Here is a 10090-nt window from a genome sequence, read left to right on the forward strand (position 1 = left end):
AAAACTTTGTAAAAAGCCGAAGCACTGCTCTCTGCAGGGTGCCCGAAAGGTCCCCAGGATCACACTGGGTAGTTTTCCTGAACCACCCTCAGCCCAAACATATGATAAACAACCTCTGGGCTCCAGCTGTGCGTCGGCTCGATCAGTTCCAATGCAATCCAAATGACTGTTAATGGGTACTGGCAGTGCCATGCTGTGACTTGATTAGGCCTTTTTCCAAAATGACACAGGAGAGTGACATTCGGGGGAGAATGACTGAATCAAATGCACTGATTGAGAATAAACACTAGCGGTGGAGCACAGAACATTGATTACAGACTTTAAAGCATGCTTTTGTCTGAAAGGAATCTCTTGTACTCGTTTTTAAGCCCGAGCTGCAGAAAAATAAACGTGGACGGAGTGTCGCCGAGCAAACTGAGGGTGAACATGACAGAGGAAAGCATGAGAAGTGCCTTTGTTCAGAGCAGTGAGCGAGAGCATATGAAAACGCGTTCACCCCAATACTTCAGAAATCTGTTTGCCATTAGTCAGTGGGCAGTCCGTCATGTGGAAATCTGTCAGGGTTCTGTTTGAACGTCTGTTATTGATAGGGAAGCACGGGACATCTCACTCTTGGCCTACTGACCTCATGCAGTGGAGAGGTCACAGAAGGGAGCTGGTGTTTTGCAATCTGACAGCGTGACAGCGCTTTCACACATGAACTCTCAGTAACCAGCTGGTGTTAGCCATGACCACTGACAACAGTCACAGAGGTCCATAGAAAGATTAAAGCTGCTCTTACAAATAATTCCATATGAGCAATGGTTTAAATGATGATCTTGTACAGTGTGGGTGCTTTTCAGTGACAAACACAAAGCTTTATCATCCAAATCAGTGTTCACTATTTCCACCTCCCACAGTTTAATATTATGTATGGCGCTAAAGACTCTAAAAGGTGACCGCATGCTACCTGCCCAGCTTCAAACAGCAGCTAAGGGCAGCAGCTGCTGGAAAACATAGCAGAGCATTTATATTAGCATGGCGAGAGATACTGCCAGAAATTGGCACCTAATAAGAAGTGTGATCAAAACATTGGGACGACTGGTCCATAAACCTCAAAAGCCTTACCTGATACAGGTGTGACCAATCCCACATTTAAGGTTCTTACAGTCTCAGTCTTACGCTACGATATTTGATTATATCACTATATCACAGTCTAAAACCTTCAGTGTGCGCACATGGCACTTTTACTTCAACCATGTTGTTTATTTATTTTAGACTGTATTGTTTGTTTTCTTTATTAAGGTGCTGTAACATGGGGGACCAATAAAGTTTCTGCCTACCTACCTGCCTGCCTAACTACCCCTTTATCTGAAAAAATAGATCTAGGATCTTGTGCACATCTTTGCCATTTTCAGTATTTGTACTTGTGCGCTTCTGGGCTCTGAATCTTTTCCAGTGTGTCAAAACTGCAATCAATAAAACATGATTTTCATTTTCAGGAAGTGGATCAAATTGCAGGCAAATCTGTCGGTCAACAAAGATTGCGTTGATATGGCTAACAAAAAAGGAAAAAAAGACAAACCCAATACAAAATCCCTCCTGTGCTATTGCGATTGCAAGCTGACACAAACTACAGATATTATTATTAAATCCTTTATTTAAACAGGTGTTTTCATTGAGATTGAGATCTCTTTTTTGAGAGACACTTGTGTACAAAGACATATGCAAAAATGAATAAAACAGGCGTTACACATGATCACAGTTTAAGAAAAACTTGCAAGAGATATAACCTTTTTAAAATCAGAGAATGTAGCTTTATAGCTTTTCATGGCCTGTTGCATTTAGACGACATCATTTTTATATAAGCTGCAAAGGTGAGTCAGAAACTAACAGTAAGAAACTATGAATGAGAATTTGTTTATCTATACAAATCCAAATTTGGGTCTCAATGTTCTTGAGAAAGTGGTTTTTAGAAGTGAGTTCAGATGGTTTCCGGAATGTTCTCCCTCACGCACTTCAGGATGTTAATGTAAGACGTTTGTGCTGACATCCTTACCCTGATGAATGTTGAAATAACGACAAGTGAGCTCCCGCTCGTGCACCTCACCTGTGGGGCTGTTTTGGAGCTCCTGCTGTTTTTGAATAAAAATTGGTTGTAACAGGACACCCAGCTCTCATGGCCGGGCGGTTACCCTTCGTATGAACCTTCGGGTCAGTTTGAAGCAGATTTTGACACTGCCTCTGTCTTCAGACACTGCTTTGTGATCACACCTCGTGAACGAGAAATACATAAAGCCTTCTGAAATACATCATTATATACTGGCACTGTAATATCAAAGATCTGTGACACTTAACTTGTAGAATAGCTAATGGAAAGGAAATGTACTGATATGCAGTGGCCTAGATATTAATCAGTCCTCTTTGAGTCATCGAATCTATTAGATAAATGACAGATAATTTTTTTTAAGATGGACATGTGTATTCTTTATAGCAGTTAAAGTAAGAATTACTGCACAGTGATTACGATCCAAATAGAAAGTCAGCAGGAAGAAGCAGAAGTTGAAAAGTGAATGGAAAGCCCAGAAAAGCCTGTTTGCAGTATGACTAATCTCACTATTGTGAGGGTTATCTTAATATCCACCAAGGTTTTTCCTTCTTTTTGTCCAGTATCAGATTTTGTCAAGTACAGCACATTTTGAAATGATTTTATTCAGATGTCTGCAGTAGATCTTGCTGTTGCCGTTTCAAAGCTGCATGCTTTGCCTCATGTCGTTCAGTAATTGTTAATTATTTTATTCCTTAGATTTTGATACGTCTGTGATATTTGTAAGACTGAGGAGCCCATAGAGTCGTCGCTGGAGGATCTGTGCTCTAACGCTTGCGTGTAATAATGAGAATCGTGTTATGCGCTGAAGATGAGACACAAAAGGAAGGCGTGAGACTGAATAGGAACATTAGAAGGCATTGTGATGGGAGAGTGTGTGTGTGAGAGTGTGTGTGTGTGTGTGCGTGTGTGTGTGTGTGTGTAAGGGCAGCTGTAGGTCAGAAGCACTATGGGTTTTAACATCTTGAAGGGTAGCAGACCTCAGTCGAGGCAGGCCGTGAGACTCCTTATCTCATCCAGTGTTATTTATCACTCGTTCTTTCTTTCTTTTCTTCTTCAAAAAGCTATGATTGCTTTCCAGTCAGTCATTAAAAGTGAAAAATGTTCTGCAAAGTCCTTCACTATAATACAAAAAACATGTCAGAAGTTTCATCCGCTCGCCTATGATGCAAACAGAAACACTTAAGAGGTTGTGTAGTATTGATTGAGCAATCGTCAAGGCCATGCCGGACAGGTTCCAGGTTCCCAGGAGATCATTGAACTGTACCCTTCTTCTTCTCCGCCCTCTTCTCTCTTCTCATGGTTAGTCATCTTTTTTTTTTTTTCTCGTCCTGTCAGTGAGGGCTGGTCTGCCTTCCAGGATCCCCTGCTTTTAGCGATTGTGTCAACAGTAGTCAACCAGCTCTTCCTCTGGCACTGAGCCAGTTTCACTCAGGTTGGTTTCACTGTAGTCAAAGCCTGGCAAGGAGGCCTGGGAATCAGCAGGTGCACCAACAGGTCTGCCTAGCTGGGGACAAAGCCTATTGGCTCACCGCTGCTCTTCCTCGGTCATCCAAATTGGCAGTTTGAACTTGGCAGTGCTTGTAGTTTCTCTTTCACACAGACAGAAAGCTGACTGTTGTGATTATAATTGTTTTCTTCTTCTTTTTTTTTTTTTTTGCTCCTGTTATTGTTGCCTTTGGTCTAAATTTTGAGACATGTGCATGACAGAGTTGCAGCGTTCTTAAACTAAACAAGCTATTAAATGCTTAAATTACTATGGTAATCATTGTTTTCCGTGCAGTATCTATATTGATGTGTTTTGTAGAGCAAAAACAACCTGTCAGTCACATTCAGTGTGCAGAACACTGCATTGAAAAAAACACAACTGCCAGTTTCGATGTCAAGCAAAGCCAATAAGGAAAGGTCCCAGTTCTCGACTCTGGCTTTGCCTGGAGGCAGCAACGATAATTTCTGTCCCACAGTCAACAGCATAAGTTCTTCTCCATGCATATGCATGTGCTGGGCTTAATATTCATGTTGGATAGTTGAGTTATACATGGGTAATAATACATCACCACGGCCACGTGAGCATTGCTCCTTTTGCACTTGTCATTTCTATGGGCACGTGAGCCATTCAGCTTGTTATCAAATGCAACTCTTTCTTTTTGTTCATGCTGAGTTTTAACCTGCAAGTGAATCTGCAGCTATCAAGAGGGACAAAATGACTTCAGAGTGACCATCAACAATCACATATGATCAAAGGAGTGTGCATATAAAGGTGCACGCTGCTTTCGAAATGAGATGATTAGCACTTCAAATGGGCCTCATCACAAGGCTCGTTATTACCACAGATGACCCTCAAACACCCAGACACTATCGCCCCTTCACAGCTCAGGACAACAGCAGGACACTTAAGCTGTGACAAAGTAGCAAAATCAGTATTTTTATTGATTTTTTTTATGTAGTGTAAAAGAAGAAAGGCCTGCATGTAATGTGATGCTGTTTGTTCACTGCATCCACATCCATGTTGTGACATTTATTCTTTATCATTATTAAGCAAAAGGGATTTTCTTGACTGATAGCAAATATTCATCATGAAACAAAAACTACAGCAGATAATATAAGGCTCCGAGCTGCAGTGCTCACATGGAAACATGGCATGAAAATCAACTCGTAGATGAATAATTAATGCTACAATAAGCAGAGCACACTATGTGAAATTCTCAGTGCCAAGGTGCTCAAAGCTGAAGTTTGCACACAAATTTATGTGAATCATCTTATGTGATACTACTATGCTGTTGAAATAGCACATGCTAATGTTACACCCTAATAAATGTGTTATATTTGTGTGTATATTAGAGCTGCAATAAAGAAATATCAGCAGCTCTGTATCAATCCAAAAAAGGTGCCAAAGTAAGTATTTTCATATAATACTCAATTACAGGCAACAACAGTCTGACCAAACTATGACTCACATACAGTACAAGTGTAGTTTTCATGAACAGAATGAGTAATCATTCACAGTATAAACTGAAAAAAAGCAGAGGAAGTCTTTACTTTAGTAACTTTCACAACCTCCTTCAGCAGGAACTGCCTTCATCTCAGGTTTTATGCTTCCAATCTAGTCACCACTTGGATAAAAACATTATTTTAAATCTTTTCTTTGCTTGTTTTCATGAACTTGTTGCATATACCAGAGGGCAACAGCCACCGTCCTCTAAGCTTCAGGTCATGGTGGGCTGTCCCGACACTCTTCTGTAAAATGTTTTGATAAAAATCAGAATTCAATTTTGTTCTCGGTGATTCCCGGGCATTCAAGGTAAAGCAGCCGCAAACCATGATGCTCCCTCCACCATGCTGAACAGTTCACAGGAAAGTGCTGTTAAACACATTTGATTGGACAATATAGTGAGAAACTGGGACTGTTTTTTTTTTTTCTTTTTTTTTTGGGCCTGTCCCGTTTGGCTCTTTTGCCATCAGAATTGTTGTCTAAAGGCAAAGAAAGATGCCCAACGGATTTACTTTACCAAACTGACCATCCCAGCCTTGCCGTAATGGTCCATTTGATTCACCTTTTATTGTTTATTTTATTTTCACTTACTGAATACGGGACAGACTTGACTGGGGGAAAGAAGGGGAGGAAGAAAGAGGGAAAGAGAAACAGCTGAGAAGAGGGACGGGGGAGAAGGGCAAAAGACAAAAACCAACAGAACGGGCAGAGAAAAAAAATGCATATATCAATCACCTGGATCACCTGCTGAGAAAGAAAAAAGAAAGCAAGCAGAAGAGAACAAGAGTAATAGAATAAACAACATCACAATGATATATGGGAATATGACAGTAAATACTAAATGTTAAACATTATTGTGCAGCACATAAGATCAACAGAACACAGTGTGCTTTGAGGTAGGAGCCAAAAAGGGTGTAGTTTGTGGGTGTGATCACCCGTGTGTACACCTGTGAGCATGGACGCGCTTGTTTTTTGTTTTTTTAAAAGGTTCCTTCATGTAATAATCTGCTAGAGGGTGTGGGGGGGCCACAGCCCCGTCCTCCAGGGCGTGAAGCAGGTGTGGAGGAGATCAAAACTCCAGACATCCAGAGGCCCCCAGAACACAAGAGACCATGGAAGACCAACAGAGGGGCAGCCGCGCCACTGTCCCAGAAAGAGCTGAGGAGAGTCCCAGATGAGGGCTCACTCAGCAGCCGCGGAGCAGAAGCCAGGGGGAGTTGCAGTGACGCGCCCGTGAGCTCCGCCGGCAGCCAGCTGCGCCTGAGTGACCGAGCCCCAGGCCGAGAGGCCGGGGGCACCCCACCTCCGAAGTGGCCCGAGCGAGCCCCAGGCTCCAGGCCCCGATAAGCGGCCGCCAAGGAGTGAGCCGGTGTGTACCTGGACGCCCATCCCCGGACACAAAGAACCACCAACGCACCGATGTCTGAGGGGGTCCGCCACTGGCAGGGGAAGTGGTGGTAGGGGGAGATAGGCCTCCAAACCTTGGAGGGCCTGAGATGTCCCCAGAGAGGTGGCGCCTGACACCCAACCTGACATATAGACACAGACATACAGGCACACACAGATACAAACATCCATTCCCACCCTCATGCTCTCATATGCACTCACTCCACACTCAACCAACGTGGAGACAGACATAAAGAGACGTTGTACACACGATCACACTCCCCAAGCGTACTCTACAAACCGGGTCTAGGTGCCCTCGCCCCTGGAGGGGGGAACTGCACCCAGACCCAGGTGGTGTTTCCCTTTTCCCTGCGGTGGGGGGAGGCAGACCGCCCCGACTCCGCAGCAGCAGGAAGGCTCCACACTCCAGACCGCAGTCGGACGGCCAACTCCTCCTCCTAGCCCCCCCGGCTCCAGCAGGTCGCAGAGAACGGGGGTGAGAGAAGACTCCAAACCTCCCTCCACCCGCTCATTGTAATGTTGATGCATGTGTGTTCTAAGGTGCATTTAAAACCCAGGAGGGCATGGAGCTACCTGCCAGAGAGCAGCAGGTAAGCGTATGGTCCCTCCTGCTAGCCCTCAATGTCTACGTGTATTTAAAATTGAGAGGTGGGCAACGATGCCAGGGGTGGGGTGTACACCCTGATGGTACTTTGGACTCCGTGTATCGTGCCCACCCCCAAGATCCTATATGTATGTGTAATGAGAGTGTGAGTAATGTGAATGTCTAAGTTGTGGGATAAAATTGAGGCAGAGGCAGCCAGAAGGGGACAGAGGGAAGGGGGACAGAAACTGGGACTGTTATGGAGGACCACTCCAATAAGCTGAACTATATTCTGCTTAATAATAATAATAATAATAATAATAATAATAATAATGATAATAATAATAATAATGATTGGCAGCAGTTTGTTACACACTAAAAGAAGAGTGCAACAACCACACTGAATAATAATACTGAGAAGAAGTGAAATCAGCTTATTGGTGTGGACTTCCACAATAGTCCCAGTTTCTCATGTGGCCCTTTGGAAAAATCAAGTACCCGTCCCCGAATTAAGTTTTTTGTTTATTTGTTTATTTTTCCACACTTAAGATATGCTGAAATGTGTTTTTGTCATTTTTCAAGAGAAGTTTGGGTTTCTTTTATTCACGCCATTTAATTCAGTGTATTCAGTCTTTCGTAGGACAGAGAATTAGACAAAGAAGAAGCTGGATGCAGAAAGACCCACCTCAGAGAAGCCACAGCCCTGCCTTTTTTGTGTTGTGGACACACAAATATTCAGGTCTAGCTTTTGTAGGATATTCCATTTTGAATTGTCACTTTAATGCTTCTTTGAAGATCCTCTTAAAATTGCTGTGATTGAGGCATGGTTTGCATCAACACGTCTTTCTTGCGAAAGAAAACTTAATATACGAGAAAGGTCATGCTTTGTTTACAGGGAGGGCCAAGCTTCACAAAACATTCTAGCTTGCACTCGAAGTGATCACTCAGTGTGAACAACAATCACATGAGAAGTTTGAGCACAAACCTTGTATGTTATTAGTTTAGTCACTCTACCATTGTCTACACTTTGGACTTGCACAGATCTTAATCAGAAGTTAGAGGGGGGTGGGGGGCTGGAGGCATCAGTGACACAAAGAGGGGATCAAAAAAATAATTCACTTTTTAACTGTATTGTTAATAAGTGCTTATTCTGTCTATGTATGGGTCTTATTTATCTCAATCAAAACAAGTATAATGATTCTGTTACCTTTCCATGTTACTTTTGGGCTAGTAGAAACTAGTCCAAAAGTACTGGGACATGTTATCTAAATCTTCAGTGAAACCACACACTTTTCTTAACTGTTCCCACGAACCCAGAGAAATATGAGTCAGTCAAGTTACATCAAAACTTAGCCAACTTAAATGAAAATTAAACCAGATTTTATGAATAATCGATGGTGAAACCCTTGTAATTACAAATGGTTCACAAGGTGCTTCCCGGGGGAGACACACTGAATACTGACAGCAGGAAGGCGTCCTAAATTGTAAATTTTAAATCATTTTGTTATTTGTGCATAAAGATGAGCTCATGTGTTGTATGTGAAACCAGTCTCCAGTGCCTAAACTTGTATCTGTGATGAAATACACATGCATTCGAACCAAAGTCTTCACTGAGTAATCATTTACTCAGTGCCACACTCAACTGAATAGAGACTGAAGATGAGTGAGCCTAACGCCTGCTTTCCAATTTGAATTAAAAGAGTCTGTGGTTGTATGTGAGACTGATCGTCTTGCTCAGCGACTGTGACTACATGAATCATTATAAAGTGTGAATACACACTGGATGTGTATTAAACCAGCCACCAAAGTGTTTTCCAAACTTTTCTGACAAACTTATAGAAAAGGCAACATACAGAGTGATGGAAATGTGATGATCTTGCCAGCGTATTAAACAGTATTGAGTAATATAGTGTCAAATGAATTATAAGTAACTGATACTAACGCGAGTTTGTTTTTATCTTGCTTATCGAGTCGCATCTTAATCTGTAGCAAAGCTGGAGATGGAGCAGACAGATAAATAGAGGCAGGACTACATCAGTGTTTTAGATTCAAATCCTTAAAAAAGTGACAGTTAACTTTAGGAGGGAATATGATAGTCATTTGCATATGGGAACTAGGCAATTTGATTGGATGTGAGTCTGTGAATTGGGTGTGTGCGCGTCTGGGAATCAAGGGGGTGAGGTGTTCTCACAGTGGCGTTGGGGGATGAGGAGAGGAGGGAGGGGGTGTTGTGACATCCACATATGATGGCAGTGAAGCAAGTGAGAGTGTGATGCAAGTCAACACAACCCTCATTGTCCCAAGCCCCCTTGTTGACAAGTATATTGATTCGCACAAACAGACACGCGTGTACAGATACCACTATGTGCACATGTAGTGTTAATAGAAATGCAAGAATATAAACAAAAATATAGATAAACCTACATGTAAACGCTCACAGTCCCCAGACTTGTAAGGACAGGTTTGACAAGACGTGATGTGGTCTGGAAGGTCAAGGACAATAGATAAATAGCTAGATTGTGTGTTTCAGTCACTCTTTTTGTGAGAGCAATATGCCGTGCCTGGACTTGTTCAGCAGAGAGTGACGGATTACTCACAGAAAGTAAATCGGCTTACTCAAGATGTTTTTGTGTCACCACCGCCATCACAAAAGCACGTCTACGTGTTTGGGGCATCTTTACAATGAAGGTGAAAAAGAGATGTCAGAAAACAGTGTATCAGTTTCTTTCTGCCTAATTGGCTGGTGTAACCTCAAGTGTTTGCATATTTTTGGAGTAAAAGTGGTAACACTAGAAGAACTATTTTATACTGATTCCAACTTGAGATTTTTTGTTTTGTTTTTAACTAAATAATGCCTCTGTTATATATATATAGAATATTATTTAAAAAAATTGTCCTTCTACATGCCATGAGTGCTGCAAACTGCAGTTCCTGGAATGGCCACTTGTGGCTGCTTCTTAAAGCAAACAAGTAATGTTAATTTATGAAATCGCCTTTTGGTCACACAGTACTGGATATAAAA

This window comes from Aulonocara stuartgranti (genome assembly GCF_965226115.1).
Source record: "Aulonocara stuartgranti genome assembly, chromosome: 15".
NCBI classification, from domain to species: Eukaryota; Metazoa; Chordata; class Actinopteri; order Cichliformes; family Cichlidae; genus Aulonocara; species Aulonocara stuartgranti.